Source organism: Neofelis nebulosa, chromosome 13, assembly GCF_028018385.1.
Source record: "Neofelis nebulosa isolate mNeoNeb1 chromosome 13, mNeoNeb1.pri, whole genome shotgun sequence".
NCBI classification, from domain to species: Eukaryota; Metazoa; Chordata; class Mammalia; order Carnivora; family Felidae; genus Neofelis; species Neofelis nebulosa.
Window position 1 is genome coordinate 58192043 of NC_080794.1, and position 17893 is coordinate 58209935.

At 46.3% G+C, this 17893-nt stretch overlaps 1 protein-coding gene across 4 annotated transcripts in view; it reads right to left on the reverse strand.

The window, feature by feature from the left end:
- The window catches only part of MYOF (myoferlin), a 153203-nt gene that overhangs the window by 130323 nt on the left and 4987 nt on the right, over positions 1-17893 (reverse strand). The window lies entirely within an intron of this gene.

Below are 17893 nucleotides of genomic sequence, written 5' to 3' on the forward strand. Positions count from 1 at the left end.
TGTATCATCTAACCTCTTAAAAAATCCCAGGAGATATGTATAATAATTTTCATCCCCCTTTTGGAGCTAAGGAAACCGAGAAGTTAAGTGGCATATTCAAAGTCCCAGTTGGTAAGTGGCAGGGATAGCAGCCTCACATTGGTGGCCACACTGGGAACCACTCCCCAGTTACCCCTCTGCTGCTATGGAACGTAGGAGGTAGTGGGTTCCGTTCAGCTGAGTGTCATGTTGCGAAGGGTCCCAGCACATGCCAGTTGTGGGACTAACCACCTCATTCTTCCAAGACCTCAGCATAGACAAAGCATGAATCATCACCCTTACTGTGCTAAGCATTAACTTTTCCACTTGAGCAGCTCCCAGAGCCCAACCGGCTTCCCTTTTTAAACTTCAGCATGACCCTGCTCATCGGCTCACGCCGGGGCCTGTACTGATGTGTTCTAACTGTGGTCTCTATGTGGCCTACAGAGCACCTCCCTGCATATGACTCTGATATCACCTAGAAGCTGTCCTGTCCCTCCCACATTTCCCTACTGACCCCACCTGCCCCTCCCATCATCTGATGAAAAGCCTCCCAATTTTCCTCTCTGGTTGCCAGACAAGCAAATACTTTTGAGAGTAAGACGGGCCAGGCAAAGTTTAAACTGACAGAACGGGACATATGGCTTCTTTGCACAATTGGAGCAGTCTGTTCTATATAACCATCTACAGGTGCCAGAAATTACATTCCTTTGTTTTTCTTTAATGTTTGTTTATTTATTTACTTTTGAGAGACAGAGAGAAAGCACAAGGGTGGGGAGGACAGAGAGTGACAGGGATACACAGAATCTGAAACGGCCAGCCTGATGCAGGGCTCGAACTCACGGACCATGAGATCGTGACCTGAGCCGAAGTTCAACACTTAACCAACTGAGCCACCCAGGTGCCCCGGAAGTACATTCTACTACAGTGTCTCTAAGTCGTTCCGATAGCCCTGCAAGGGTAACATTCTCATCCCCTTTTTATAGACAAATAATTGAGAGAAGCTGGTTAACTTGCCTAAGGTCACACAGCAAATAAAAAAAGAGAGTCAGAAACAACCTACGTCTCCTTGGCTCCAAAACCCGAGTGTGTGTTCACTATCACACCACAGTGTCTCATTGGAAGCTGTCAGAAACACTGGATAAAGAAAATGCATGAATATCATATGAGTGACAGGCTTGACGTCCTGAGCAGTGGCCACAGGAAAGTCCAAAGTCAGACTTCAGAGTATCCTGAAACTCTCTAAGACTATTTGCTCCAACACACAAAATGTGACATCTGTGAGTTTTTCTGGGGAGACAGTTTATTCCCTCATCAGATTCTCAAATGAGTTCATGACCTTCACCAAAGTTAAAAATTCCTGACTTCGACAAGCATGAAATGGTACCATTAATATCCCTCCAGCTCACCACCATGCTTGCTGCCATAACCAGGCCTGGCGGGTGGAGAACTGAGTCAGGAAAGAGTGACTCTGGACCCTGGGACCACAGCAGATCTTCAAGATAAAAGATGGACAATTTTAAGAGGCCATAGCAGAGTAAGTAAAGCAAGGAGAAAGCAGCAAATCATTTATAGAAATTGGGTATGGGGCTTGAGGCAGAATGTGGGTCCCTGATGGATGGTATTGAAGGAAAATCTCAGTCTCCAAGTCCCCAAGATTCCAGGCAGGGAGCTAAAGCAAGGACAAGGGCTCCAAAGAGGCTGTGGAAAGAGCCAGTACTTGTCCAGTTGAGCTGAATTCCAAGCCTGGTTACTGGCCTGGGAATCAGCATACAAGAAGAAATGCTGCACTGGGAGATTTTGGTGCTGAGCCTGGTACTGATCTCCCTCCCCTTCCCCACAGGGGCAGGACTGTCCCAAAGTCAGCAGTTGGGGGGCGTGAAAAAGGGAGTGCCACTTGCTCATTCATTCATCTTCCAACATTTATTAAGCACCTGCTGTGTGCCAGGAACTGGGGAAACAGAAGAGTACAAGGTAGTTCTTGGTCTTAAAACGTTCCACAAAAGGAGGTCATGGCCTATGGCATAGAAGACCCAAATGAATCTTGATGACTATTTTCAGCACACAGCAAAAAAGCCCACCATGCTCTTGTCCGCTTCATTCTCAGGTTGGAGCTTCCTGCTGCCAGGGGGGATAATGGGAATAAAGCCTGCCCAGGTCAGGCAAAGGGAGCTCGTAGCCCAGCCCATGGAAAGGGTCCACTAAGTGAGTTCTTCCACCAGCAATAAAGCATTTCCTCATTCTTCTATCCAACAAATATTTTTGAAGTATCACTGGCCCAGACACTGAGCTGGACGCTGTGGGAGATACAAAGGTACCCAAGATATAGTTCTTGCCCTCAGGTGCTCCAGCAGGGAGCTAGATGTGGCCATGGGGGACTGATATAGAAAGAAGGCGGCAGTTGCCATCAGAGGGGGTACAAATGAAAAGGGGAGGTGACTTCAGGCTGAGGGCACCAGATAAGGCCTCAGAGAGGAAGCAGAGGCTGAGCTGGGGTTTGAAAGACAAGGATGGATTGGAAACGTGGAGCTGGGAAGAAAAGGTCACTCCAGGTGGGGGCAAAAGGGTGAGTGGGTCAGTCACAGGGGAGAGAGAACCAGTCATGTTTGGGGACACTGCACACTTGGCATTCGTGGCTGCACAGTGTGTGCGAGAGTGAGTGTGAGAGTAGGGGAGGACCCTGTTGGGGGGAGGACACTGCCCTCCATTTGATTGGAGCCAAGGGAATATGGAAGGGAGCAGAGGCAACCAGGCCGTGTGGGAAGGTTATGGTCACACCGTGCAGCCACGAATGCCAAGCTAAGCTTCATTTGGCGGATACAAGCCACTTAGTAAAGAGGGTGTTAGACACTGGGCTTTATGGCTTCAAGAGGTTCATAATCCCATGAGAAAAACCAAGTTGCATAACAACTCTTCCAATATATGCTCCTGAACACATGATTCCATTGTGTATTGACGAACAAAGGGAACCAGCCAAATCCTGGCAGGTGCAGGTTGACCAGGGCCAGGTGGGACTGTTCAAGTGGAACGTGAGGCCACTTCAAACACTTGCATTAATGTCAAGGATGCCACTCGATAGGGGGCGCTCTCTTCTGGCCAAGCGTGTGCTAAATCCTGCCCATAGGTTATTCCATTTAACTTTCTCAGCAAGCCCACGCATCTCGAATTTGCAGATGAGCAAAATGAGCCCAGAATGGTTAAGTAAGTTGCCCAAGATCACAGAGCTAGGAAGAAACACTCTAACTCAGGACTAGTTTAATTCTATAGGCCATGTATTCAACTGCTGTTTCTTGCTTCTCCCTGGTCAATAAGTAAAGATTATATGCTAACATTGGCTCCTATCCTTCTGGAGAAACCCAGCTCGACCTCTTCTAAAAAAGGAGACTCTATTTTTTATCAGAATGTGTGCACATTATATTTTATTGAAAACCTATTCACACATAAATGTCAGCCAAAAAAAACAAAGATAAATTTCTTCCTGTCTCTCTCTCTCTCTCTCTCTCTCTCTCTCTTTCTTTTTACTTTAGAGAGAGAGAGTGTGTGTGAGAGCGAGTGTGAGAGTACGGGAAACAGGCAGACGGAGGGAAAGAGAAAATGCCAAGCAGGCTCTACGCTCAGCAAGGAGCTGGACCAGGGCTCAATCCCTCGATCCTGGGATCATGACCTGACTCGAAATCAAGAGTGGGACACTGAGCTGACTGAGCCACCCAGGCGCCCCAATAAATTTCTTTCTTACCAACAGCCACAGAGTCACATATTTATATTATTTAATTATTCAATTCCACCACATTTTTTTTTAAAGGTCTAAATTGCAGAGGCAGATCATCAGATTAAATTACAGGAAGCTCTTTTCCCCTTTTCCACATCACCTACCTCCCCCTGTTCTCATCTCTAATTTTATTAAGATGACAGTTTCCTCCTACGGAAAGGAATTAAATGCTTTCAACCCAGAACATAACAACGGATTCAAAAGCAGAATACACTCTGGACCATGACTCAAGGCATTCTTTGGGACATTTCCTGTTTTTTGATAAGTCACGCCTGCCTGCTTCTCTCTCAGTTCGCTGAAGGTCACCGCTGCAGTAATTAACCTGCATGCCAACCTCTGAATACGGTTTCCCCGAGAACTGAGCAAACACTCCTTGCCAAGCCGCCTTGCCCTCCTGCACGGAAACATTTCCTCTGCTGCGGGCCTATCACACCACATGCCATGCTGGGCTCTCTGGGATGGGATGAGGCGCCACCATGACTCCTAAGACCGGACTGCTACATTTGTGCTGAGAGGGCCGGTTCATTTCATGTGTCACTTGTCGAGGCTTTGGTGCCACTTGTTTGGTCAAACTCTAGTCCAGAAGTCGCTGCGAAGGTATTTCATAGATGTGATTAACATTTACAACCAATTGTCTTTATGTGAAAGAGTTTGTTCTCCATCAGGTGGATGTGCCCCATCCAAACAGCTGAAGGCCTTAGAGTAAAAACTGAGGTTTCCAAGGGAAGATGGAATTCTGTCTTGGGGCTGTGACATAGAATTCCTACCTGTTTCCAGCCTGCAGGACTGCCCCTCAAATCTCAGATTTGCCGGACTCTATAATCACATGAGCCAATTTCTTAAAATAAGTCTCTCAGTCTCTCTGTCAACACACACACACACACATACACACACAGACACACACACACACACCCTACTGGTTCCATTTCTCTGGAGAATTCTACTACAATGAGTACCACCAGGTGCCCATGGAAATAATAGCATCTACAATGGTAACACTTTTTCGGTACTTCCAAAGACATGCCATCTCACTGATCCTCATACTCCTTCAGGGCAAAGTGCAGGACTTGGCCCAGCTCTTCTTAATGTTTCTTTATTTTTGAGAGAGTGAGAGACAGAGCGTGAGCAGGGAAGGGACAGAGAGAGAGAGAGAGAGAGAGAGAGAGAGAGACAAACTCTGCAACAGGCTCCAGGCTCTGAGTTGTCAGCACAGAGCCTGATTCAGGGCTTGAAATCACGAACCGTGAGAGCATGACCTGAGCTGAAGTCGGGCGCTCAACCGACTGAGCCACCCAGGCCCAGCTCTTCTGACTGGACTTTCAAATCAGTGAACTTCTCCAATTCTTTGAGATTTGATCTCAGAGAGACATAGGCTCAACCACTGAGCTCAGAATCCCTCTTGTAAACACCGGGGAGTTTAGACTAGATGATCTCTAAGTCTGCCTCCAGGTCTAGTGGAACATGTGATTTATGAAGCCCCCCCAGTCCTCCCTAGCTAGATTTCTGTGTCTTATGACATGGCCCCAGGAGAAGTGGTAGCTGAGAAGCTACCTGAGCTTTTTGGTAGGCAAAGTAGATTAACAAGATCTCTAGGTCCAGCCATGCATCTAAACTTGACCTCCCATTGAGAAATACTTCTTCATCTTCTCTGGCTCCTGGGTTGTGGCCACTTTTGTCTTGAGAAACATTCATAGACAAATGGAGAGTCACCCGCTAGTTGGCCTAGAATATCACAGACCTCCTGAGACCATCCAATCATGGCTAACGGTTACTAAGTGCCCTGAACTAGTCATTGTTTCCGGAGCTTTCTATAGATTGTCTCACTAATCTTTACAACTACCCTAAAAGGTAATAAGCTTCCCCAATTACAAAAGGAGAAACCAAGACAAGAGAAGTTAAGCAATTTTTCAGAGGTCACACAGCTATTAAGTGGTGGAGCTGGGATTCAGACTCTGGCAGACAGGACCCAGAACAATCTTATGAGGATTAAGACTAGACGGTGACTCCTTGAAGGCTGGGACTGTATTTTACTAGGTTGGTATTCCTCTCAGCGTAATCGTTCCATGATTTGAGTGCATTTGACTTCGTAAGCTCATGTATTATTACTAGGGTTGCTTTAATGATTAAGTGAGAAAACGAATACAGAGTGCTCAGCACAGGGCCCAGCATACAGGAAGCATTGAACCAGGAGCTTTTATTTTGTATTAAGGCACCTGGGCGGCACCCATTGTATGCCCCAAGGGCACTCCCAGGCTGTGGAGCCCACCCTGGAGGGCAGGGCCCAGCGACCAGAGGAAGCGCTCAGTGACGCTAGGCCCAGCCTTGGTGTAGCAGTTCTCCCACGTGGCTCGGTTCCAGACCTCCGAGGCCCGCCCGGGACAGCTGCCAGACGGGCAGCGACTGCTCCTCCCTGGCAGTCAGTCTGGCAGCCACAAGCATCTGGGAGAATTTCTACCATAAGCAGAGAGGTCAGAGAAGGCTCTGGGAAGGGCCAGCAGGAGATTCCTCCCACCCTCAGGACGTAGAGGGACCTGGGGGGAGCACAGAGACATGTGGCCCATCCAGGTCTACCTGGCTAAATGTGGATCTCTGACTTTTTGTGTCTCCACCCTGGCTGCCCTACTGCTCCAGGCTATGTTGTCAAACGAGTTCTGGGGAAAGGCATTTATTTTGGCCAAACAGCAACTATGATAAAAAGCAAAGCTGTTTGGTACATTTCTGATATAGTCACTGATATTGCTGATAAACAGAAAGGCCCAAACAAAAAGGCGGTCGGGATTACCACTCTGCTTTCCATAGCCTGTGCCCCCACCGGCCTCTCGAGATGTCCTGACAGGCATTTGAGCTCTTGAATCAAAACCAAATCCTCCAAGGGAACTGAGGTGAAGCCCAATCGATCTGGACAACCCCATACAGGATCTTCTTCCTAAAAGCGGCCCCTGGGGTGGGAATGCAAGCTGGTGCAGCCACTCTGGAAAACAGTATGGAGGTTCCTCAAAAAACTAAAAATAGAACTACCCTGCGACCCTGCAATTGCCCTACTAGGTATTTATCCAAAGGATATAGGTGTGCTGTTTCGAAGGCACACATGCACCCCCATGTTTATAGCAGCACTATCAACAATAGCCAAAGGATGGAAAGAGCCCAAATGTCCATTGATGGATGAATGGATAAAGAAGATGTGGTATTTATATACAATGGAGTATTACTCGGAAATCAAAAAGAGTGAAATCTTGCCATTTGCAACTACGTGGATGGAACTGGATGGTATTATGCTAAGTGAAATTAGTCAGAGAAAGACAAATACCATATGACTTCATTTGTATGAGGACTTTAAGAGACAAAACAGATGAACATAAGGGAGGGGGACAAAACAGAAGAGACTCATAGATATGGAGATCAAACTGAGGATTACTGGAGGGGTTGTGGGAGGGGGGATGGGCTAAATGGGTAAGGGGCATTAAGGAATCTACTCCTGAAATCATTGTTGCACTACAGGCTAACTAATTTGGATGTAAATTAAAAAAAAAAAAAGCTGCCCCTGGGGGTGGTTGTGTTCCAGCTCTGCCATCTGCCAGGGCTGCAGGTAGAGAGATACCAGGTCGGCCAGGCACCTGGATTAGCTGCCTCGGTAGAGGACCGAACTGTGTGACTCTTGGGTTTGTCTGTTTATTTTGCATGTGAACATCCACTCCATGCCCGGCACTTTGAACACATTCACGTCTAATTCTTACAACAGAGGTATCAGTATTGCCATTTTACGGATGAGGAAACTGAGGTTCAGTGATGTTAAGCGACTTGCCGGAGACCACACAGCTAGTGGGTGGCAGAACTGAGCTGCAGCCCCAAGCCTGCCTCATTTCCAGACCTGTGCTCTTAACCTCCACCGAGGGCTGAGGATGTCAAGTGACCTGCTGTATATTTTCATCACTTACTAGCCGTGTGACTTTGAGCCGGCTCTCCAGATCTCTGTATCTACATTTTGTTATTAATAAGTATTGGTACCAGATGCCCAGGAATAATAACTCCCATCCATAGGTCTCATAGTATACCAGGCACTCTTCTAAGGGCTTGGTATATGTTACTTGTTACTATTATCTTTATTTTGAGGCATAATAAAATCAAGTAGCTTGTTCAGGGTCACCTGCTACTAAGAAACAAAGCCAGAATTTGAATGCTGGTCTCCTGGCTCCTAGCTTTTTAACCTCTCCTTCCTTTGCCTGGTATGTTTCTGAGACAATTTGCTAGAGAATGAATGAAGGCTGGTACTGGGCAAATTCGCTTCAAATCAGCTTGAGGTGGAAAGTTCCTAGAGTTTCAGAAGGGCCTCTCAATGCCTGGGTACCCTGTAGAAGAGGATGAAGAAGTCCCGGGCACGGCTGTACTGAAGATCAGATGAGAAAGCCTGAGGCTGTTTAGGACACAGGAGACATTCCTTTGTGTTGGATCAGAATCAGAATCACAAACTACCACCATCAAACAATATAAAGAGGATCACGTTCCTCTGCTTTCCTTGATTCCAAGAGCAAGAGAAAACGAAAGTCACAGAAAAGAACTCTGAAAGTAAGCAGAAAGCACTGAGTCAAAATCTTAATAATTCAATTCCATCCCTTCTAAGCAACGAGCTTCTAGCTGTGCTTTGCTGAAGCTGAGGTGTCGGTGTCCCATAGTAAATAACCTCTTTCAATGGGATTTTTGCCATTGCCAGTGGTTTAATCCACTGTCCCCAGTGCTCCTTCCTAAACTGGGGCTGGCTTTGACATCTGGGCTCTTTAGCAAGCTAGGCTGATCAGTCACCACAGGTACAAGGTAGAGCTGGGAATTGGGACTGTCTGGGATGGGGATGGAAGTAGACTTAGCCCAGAGACATGAAGCACAAAGAAAGCCAGACACGCACACAGCAGTGGGAGACAGCATAGAACTTAGTCTCAGTGCCCCGGGAGGAGGCCCTTCCTCAAGCTATGTCATACAGGGGACGCCACCATAATGTGTCCAGCACACTGGGACAAACCAGAGGAGCCCCAGACAAGGGTCTGGAGCCCCAGAGAAGGTCTCTGAGGTCAGAAGTGTCAGGCCCCAAGGCACCAATGTCCCAGGCCCTGGCACTGCTCTGGCTACCTGCCCCAGGGCTGACTCTAGCCAAGGAAATACAATGGGAAGGCGAGAGCGCCTGGATGCCAAGCAGAGGGGTCTGAACCTTGAGCCTCTCTGTGCATTACCCCAGGGTGGGCCGGACACTTGGCCAAGACCCAGCCTCTCACATGGGCTGTTACAGTCTCAGCAGTGGGCATGTACATGGAACCTGCTCCAGGACCCTGACCAAGGCCGCGTGCCCTCCCCAAACCCCTAAAAAGTGGGACTTCAACCGTAAAAAGAGGGAGTTCATTTATTCGGTAAGAATAAATATATATGAAGCCCTTGCTGGACTTAGTAGCTCTCATCACCAATAGAATCTGCAAATAGTGAAAAACAATTGTTTTAGCTTTCCGGGAGTTTAAACCCACTGAACTCTGAATTCACTGACTTCTGGCTGGATTCACAGCTGCACTAGGAGCTGCTCGGGCAGGGGCAAGTCTGGCTAGTTCCCGATCCCACCTGTAGTGCTGAGCGCCCAACAGAGTACACTCTTGGTCAACACTTGTTGAATGAATTTATGTTTGGGAGAAGCAGTAAGGAGACACAAGAGCAAAAGAGAGAAGGGAGGGAAATAGGGACCGTCCAAGGCAGTCATTTCCAACAATGAGGAGAGGTCAGCAAAAAGAGCCTTTTTTATTTTTTGATAATGAGAGAGAGATAAAGAAAAGGATTTTTAAAAAAATTTATAAGTTGTGCCACTGGAATGTAAAAGGTAATAAACCAGAGAACTGACGTGAGGTTAAGTGGAGACTCCCCTTCCACTCAAATATTAGATTAAAAAAAATGTTTAATGCTTATTTCTTTTGAGAGAGAGACAGACAGACAGACAGGGCATGAGCAGGGAAGGGGCAGAGAGACAGGGAGACACAGAATCCGAAGCAGGCTCCAGGCTCCGAGCTGTCAGCACAGAGCCTGATGCGGGGCTCAAACCCACAAACTATGAGATCGTGACCTGAGCTGAAGTCGGAAGTTTAACCAACCGAGCCACCCAGGTGCCCCTCAGATATTAGGTTTTTAATACTTTACTCGGAATATGCTAGAGTTTTAGTCTCCACTAATAAAATGGCTCCAACTTGACTATCAGAGGAACTGATTCACTGCTAAGCTATTTCAGCTCTGAGCTTCTGAGTCACAAAGTCATAAAGGCTTTCATTACCCTGTGGAAACTCACCCCAAGAGGGCTGGGTTTTACTTTTATTCTTCTTTAAAAGTTTTTGTGTTCTTGGTACATGTTCTTCCTCTTTCAGGCTGGGTCTGAAACGATCTCCACACACTGAACAACGCAATCCATTCAGAGTGGAAAGGAAGCATTCATAATTTGACTTGGTTGTTTAAGGCACAGGGTATGTGTTACCTCTTTACCCATGTTGACCTCAGGGAATACACATTGGAGACTCTGGAATCAGACAGTCCTGAGTTGAATCCTGACTGGCCTCTGCCTCAGTTTCCCCACGTGTAAAACAAAGATGATAATAAGACTTAGTTCCTAAAAATGCCATGAGGATTAAATAAGATAATACACACAGGTGTGGGCCTAGTATAAGAATTTAATAAATGGTAGTGGTGGTGTAGCAGGCGGTTGGTACTCAGGCTATCTCCCCCACCATGCCAGAATCTCCGGAAGACCTAAGTAGCAAGGAACACTTATAGCACTTTCTATGTAAGTGCTTTCCTTTAATCATGCTAATCCTCACAGCTGCCCTCTGAGGTGGGGACTGCTATCCTGTCCAATTTTGTAGATGGGACACCTGAGGTTCAGAGACGGTGGGCAGCAGTGAGTGACAGGAAGTCCCAGGCCCCTCACGGCTGTGACTGTCTTCTGCTATCTGTGCTGTGCAATAACCACATGTGGCTGTGTCCATCTAGATCAATGAAAATCAAGTGTTAGTAAACATCCAATTCCTCAAGTCACATTGGCCGCATTTCAGTGATCGGCAGCCACATGTGGTTCGTGGCTACCATAACACACAGGGCAGACCTCGAACATCTCCACTGTCCCAGAACGTTTCAGCAGACAGTTCTGCTCTCAGTAATTGAGCACACAAATAAGTGACTGCCGAAGGAAGTAAATACAATGAGTACAGCTCTATGTTATTTTCACCAAACTGACTCATTGTTTTGACAAAATGAGCCCAACGTAGACCTCTTTCCTAGATTAGTAGCTTCACCTTGTAAGAGGAGAACATAAAGGCCCTGCATCAGCTCTCCTCATTTGATTCGCAAGCTTCATACTTCTTTAGTCCCTAACCTACACCACTAATCTTTTACTTTTCCACATGCAAAAAGAGCCAAACTTCAAGAGGTGAGATCAGCGTAAAGTTTAAGTTTATTTATTTATTTTTAGTAATCTCTACACCCAACGTGGGGCTCGAACTCCAAATCCAGAGATCAAGAGTTGCATGAAAAAAAAAAAAAGAGTTGTATGTTCTTCCCACTAAAGCCAGTCAGGCACCCCAGTAAACATATACTTTTAGTCCAAGTACTTTTTTATTTTCTTAAATGCTTATTTATTTTGAGAGAGAAAGAGAGAGAGAGCAAGTGGGGGAGGGGCAGAGAGAGGGAGACAGATCCCAAGCAGGCTTCACGCTGTTAGTGCAGAGCCCAATGCAGGGCTTGAACTCACAACCTGTGAGATCACGACCTGAGCCGAAACTGAGAATCAGATGCTTAACCTAGATGTGCCTCGTCCAAGTACTTTAAATATATGTTGTTTGACTTTGACAACCTTCAGAGGTAGGTCTTATACCCACTTCACAGCCGGGAAGACTGAAGTTCAGAGAAGTTTCTTGCCATTAATAAGACCAAAGCCCAATATCAAAGTCAGAGGTAGGCTGCAGTTCCTCTGCTTTCCAGCTTCCTTTGAGGTGCAGCCTGTGGAAACTCTGAAGCCTGAAGAACCCAAGATCAGTTTTGTACTTTGTGGGCAGAGGGATCTGGTCGCCTTTGGTCCCATCTGGTCTGTGAGACCCTGTCACCGATAAGACCTTTTGACCCCTGAATTCACCATTGACCCCCTGAACTCAGGACTGACTTTCTGAACTCAGAAAATTCCTAAAAGCTTCTGCCTCACTGTCAATTTCATCTTTTAGAAGCTAACAAAATGCGGAAACAGGAAGAGAAACAGTTGAGGAGGATGCCTACATGGATGAGCCAGAAAGTGCCCGACAGTTACCTCAGTTTCACTATGATGTTAAAATCCCCTCCCCCTGAGTATTCATCCTAAGCCCTAATAAAAGGAGTCTGCCATGGCTATGGAATTATTCCCGTGATCTCCTTATTTGTATAAACAAAGATGATGTTGAGAGGCAACTCCACATGTACAGTCTTTGTCTATAACTCCCCGAGGAGGGGACCCACTTTGGTCTGGTGACATGACCTGAGTGAACGAGGGGAGAAGCCAGAGGCATTCATTCAGTAACTCCTTCTTGATCATTTACCGTCTGCCAAGAACTAACCTAGGTGCTGGGGAAACAGACATAGTCCCTGCCCTTCAAGAAGGTTTACTGCCTGATGGAGGAGGCAGACAGAAATCAAATAAGCCAGCAAATGTACAACTGTATGTTCTGATAGGTGCCATGAAAGAGCATAGGATGTTATGAGAAATAAATACAGAGGGACCTGTCAGGATGTGCTGCTGGGAAGCACAGATGAGTGACCGCTGGTTCCAACCCTGGGCTGGGGAGCCCCGACCAACCAGAAGACCTGGAACTGCAGGAGACCAAAGCTATTTTCCATTTGCCTTCAGCCCTGCTATAGCTCTTGGCACGACCTCAGCCACAGACATCACAGGGTCAGGGCTCCTCTGGCTAACAGGCCATCAGCCTCTCTCAGGCGGATACTGGGCCCCTGCCAGGCAGAGGGCTGCCTTGATGCTGGCCACCGAGGCTACAGAATACAGAATAAGGCAGAGACCCTTATTCGGAGTCACTGCGGTAAGTGTGGGTTGAAAATCCAAGTCAACCGAGAGTTGCTAAGAATCTAGTATGTTCACATCCATTAGGATGACTATTACGAAAACAAAAAGAAAACAGAACAAGACAAACCAGAAAATAAGTGCTGGCGAGGATATGGAGAAATTGGAACCTTGCACACTGCTGGTGGGAATGTTCTTAAAATCATGCAGTCAGTATGGAAAACAGTGTGGTAGTGGCTCAAAACATTAAACATAGAATTACCACATGATTCAACAATTCCACTTCGGGGTATATACCCAAAAGAATTAAGAGCAGGAACTCAAAAATGGTACCGTTCAGAGCTACACTACTCACCATAGCCAAAAAGTGAAGCAACCCAGGTGCTCATCGATGGATGAATGGATAAACAAAATGTGGCATATACATACAGCCTTAAGAAAGACAAAAATTCTGACACCTTCTACAACACGGATGAACCCTGAGGACACTATGCCAAGTGAAATAAGCCAGTCACAAAAATTGAATGATTTCACTCAGATGTGGTACCTAGACAGTCAAATTCACAGAGACAGAAAATAGAATGATAGATGCTAGGGGCTGGGGGAGGGGAGGGGGGAACGAGGAATTATTATTTAATGAATACTACAGAGTTTCAGTTTGGGAAGATGAAAAAGTTCTGGGGACAGAAGACGGTGTTGACCGTACAACAACACGAATGTACTTAATGCTATTCGATGTACACTTAAAATGGTCAAAATGGTAATATTTATGCTGTATACACTGAACCACAATTCAAACACCACCACCAACAAAGAACGTATAGTGGGCCTGGTCAAGAAGTTACAACGTGCTCCCACAGATGAATCTAACACTGGCTCTGCCTTCAAACTGCTTGTGCATCCTAGCTATCGGGCATCCCATTTATTCCTCTAAGTTTGGGCCACCCCTCAAGTGTCCCCCAGCATTTTGTATTGCCCGCCCCCAGCAGTGGGGTAAAGAGTGGGGCATATAAAGGGGGAGGAAGTGAGTGTTTGCCATACAACAACTGATGTCTCCTAGCTTGCGATGGTACAACTCAATTTTCCAACTTTATGAAGGTGCAGAAGCGATATGCATTCAGTAGAAATGTACTTTGAATTTGAATTTGGATTTGTCCAGGCCCAGCCCTATGCAGTGTGATACTATCGTGGTGCTGGGCAGGGACAGCGAGCCACAGCTCCAGTCACCTGCACAATCACACAGGGAAACAACTGATACACTTACAACCGTTCTGCACCCATACAGCCATTCTGTTTTTCACTTTCAGTAGAGTATTCAATGATTACATGAGATATTCAACTCTGTATTATAAAATAGGCTTTGTGTGGGATGATTTTGTCCAGATGATGAAGGCTAATGTAGGTGTTCTGGGTATGTTCAAGGTAGGCTCTGCTAAGCTATGACGTTCTGTACATGAGGTGTATTAAGTGCATTTTCTTTTTTTTTTTAGTGTTTATTTCTTTATTTTGAGAGAGAGAGAGAGAGGCAGAGAGAAAGGGAGATCTCACAAACTGTGAGATCATGACCTGAGCCAAAATCAAGAGTAGGATGCTTAACTGAGCCACCCAGGCATCCCTATGCATTTTCAACTTAGGATGGGTTTAATGGAGTGTAACACCCTCATAGGTCAAGGACGGTCTGGTATTATATGCCAGACCCTATGATACTGCTTTAGATATTTTATCATTGTTGATCCTTACAATGTCCTTGTGAGGTACATATCATTCTCCTCATTTTATACATGAAGAAATAAAGGCTCAGAAATATAGTTGTTCAAAAATATTTACCTTCTGGGGTGCCTGGGTGGCTCAGTTGGTTAAGCTCTCGACTCTTGATCTCAGCTCAGGTCATGATCTCAGTGTCATGGGATTGAGCCCCATGACCAGCTCCACCCTGAGTGTGGAGACTGCTTGGGATATTCTCTCTCACTCCCTCTCTCTCTCTCTCTCTTCCTTTCTCCCTCTCCTGCTCGAACTCTCTCTCAAAACAAACAAAATACAAAATATTTAGCTCCTAATGACACATCCAAGAGTGAAACTTGGTCTGCCCAGTCCAAAGCTCATCACTTTACCTGAATTGTGTTGATTACGGAAAGAAGGAGGCTCTTTTAGGGGATGTGATGGGGTTGGTCAGATAGTAACCAAAGATGGCAAAGCAGGTCAAATGCCTAAGCTGGAGGGAGGTGGGCCAGACAGTTCATGGTCTAGGCCATCAAAGCTCATCTTGTGTAGTAGAGACATCTGGGATACCCACCTTGTGTGTGTATGTATCCCTTGGCACAGCTGATTGGACCAGGAGTGAACACCTGATGAAAACAGAGCCAATTGGTATCTTTCTCTTAAAGATCCCCACCAAGAGACACTGAGGCCATAAGAGATGTAGAGTCAGGACCAAGTCACCTCCATGGTAACCCAAAGCCCCATGCATGCTGCCAATTGCAGGGAAGCAGGAGTAAGAGACTCCATGAAGGCAGCCAATGTGCAGAGAGAAAATGGACGCCCTGTTCAGGAAGGAACAGAGGCATGAGGCCTGATAGTCCCCTGGGGAGAGAGAGCGAATGCCACCCTGCCTAACACCATTCTGGCTCCTGTGAGGCCCGTAATTTAGATTCCGTGAGATTTCTCTCTAGCTTTGGGGAAAAAAACAGCAAGACTAAACCACACTTTACTTGAACAAGCTTGTGGGCATGTGTTCCTTGAAATTAAACAGTTGCTGGCCATGACACCTCACCCTTCAGGCAGGACACTTGGCTAGGGGGAGAAGGACTTTATGTGAACGAGACCTCAGCTCAGCTTGGTTGAAGAAATGCACCCTGTTGGCCTTTGGGAAAACAGCGAAATTTGTCTTTCCTGCCACTTTTTATTTCTATGTTTTTCTTCTCTTAGTGGCTACCTTCCCACCGGTCTCAGGTAGCTAACATTCTCATGCTGGCCTTCTGCAGAGCCACTATCCCCCTCCCCCGCGCCCCGCCGCCCCCAGCCCCACACTCGCCTACAGGGTGAACACCCTGGCTGGGAGGAAAAGCAGGCTGATGTTCTGTTTCAGAGAGGAGTGTGAAGAATTAGCCTGCCCAGGGAAGTTTTCTTATTAATTTAATTCAGTCGGATTGCTTTCTTAGTATCTTGCATGTCAGTCCTTTCCTTCTCGTTCTAACCCTGGGATGAGCTCTCTCTGCCTTGCAAAGCATTTGCCTCAACCAGTAAACCTGTTTAGTCACCCTGACTAGAACTAATCTCACAGTGCTGCCTAGTGTCTCACCACTAGTTTATAAGCAAAGTGCAGTCCCTAACCACACCGGATTACCCTCTGGCAACCTCACCACACAGGCCCATGCTCCCTGGCCTTTCTGTGTTCTTCCAAAGCCTAGAATGTCTTCCTTTTCATTATTTCTGTCAAATTACATCATCCTTTAAGACTGAGTCAAGTGATACTTCCCCGCAAAGCTTATTCCTCGTCCATCTGCTCCAGCATTGTAATTCCCTATGTCTATTCTGGTTTGTATCTCGTTCTCATGTTCTAACTAGTTGATTTCCTAGGCCTAGGAGGCCTAGCCATGCTATGTATATTTTTCTAGACTTATTCCTCACATACTGTCTGGTGCTTGTAGATCTCCATAAAAGTAAATGTTATCAAATGGGGGAGAAAATTTAGGGGTTCCCATGTGCAATATCACATGTATATTCATTTAATCCTCAAACAACCCTGCGGGGGGGGGGGGGCGGTTATTAAGAACAGTGAAGCCAGAAATTTTAATTCATTTGCCCCTGAACACGCAGGAAGTAAGGGGCGGGAGACTGGATTCTCGTTCAGGCCTCCTTGGCTCCAAAGCCCAGAGGCCTTGCACCCTAATGCCCGATAGGCTTTGCAATCTAATGCTTAATTCTGTTAGCTGATAAAACTTAAGGTGCCAGATGTCCAAGAAGTTGTTTCTGGGTGCTCAGAAATACTGACAGCACACTCGTACTCAACAGAACAGTTGTTCAATAGAAATTATACAGAGGATAGGTGATCGTTGACACATCGTGGTACATGCATTGTCTGGTATACACCACTGCACAGTTCACGTATGAATTTGCAACATAAAAGCTTACAACTTCACATTTTCCTTGCAAGATCAAGAATGCAAAAAGCACTACAATACTGGGGTGCCCGGGTGGCTCAGTCAGTTAAGTGTCTAACTCTTGATTTCAGCTCGGGTCACGATCTCGTGGTTCATAGGTTTGAGCTGATAGCGCAGAGCCTGCTTGGGATTCTCTCTGCCTCTCTCTATTCTCCACCCCTCCTCAAAATAAATAAATAAACTTTGAATAAAAAAGTACTACAACACCGGTTTGCCCCTGGGCAGCAGGTACTAGGAATTGATTATGCTCAGTGTTCAGACATGTGTGAAGTGACCCTTTGCCAAACCTCATCCACAAAGCACCTAAGAGAATATTAAGTTTAATTCTTCCTGAGAGAAGGGAGATGGGGAGGCTTCTGACGGTCCCTTTCAGGACCAAGAATCAATGACTTTATTGCACTAAGCTGTCTCAAATCTTCTGCCAGCTCTTGCTTCCATGGTCAACATTTAAAATGCATATTCAGGGGTGCCTGGGTGGCTCAGTGGGTTAAGCGTCCGACTTCAGCCCGGGTCACGATCTCGTGGTCCGTGAGTTCGAGCCCCGCGTCGGGCTCTGGGCTGATGGCTCAGAGCCTGGAGCCTGCTTCCGATTCTGTGTCTCCCTCTCTCTCTGCCCCTCCCCCGTTCATGCTCTGTCTCTCTCTGTCTCAAAAATAAATAAACATTAAAAAAAAATTTTTTTTAAATAAAATAAAATAAAATAAAATGCATATTCAGCATCAGTGATTTGCTAGAGGTTGCAGAGGATATAAAAATCTCATTCCTTTTCAGCAGGGCCAAATCCCATGGGGATGGGGAAACTCACCAGTAAACCCAAACCAGACAAATACCAGCAACTTTGGGCATGCCTTGAGGGCACACATGTAAGTAAGATACCTTGTGCAAGAGGAGAAGAAA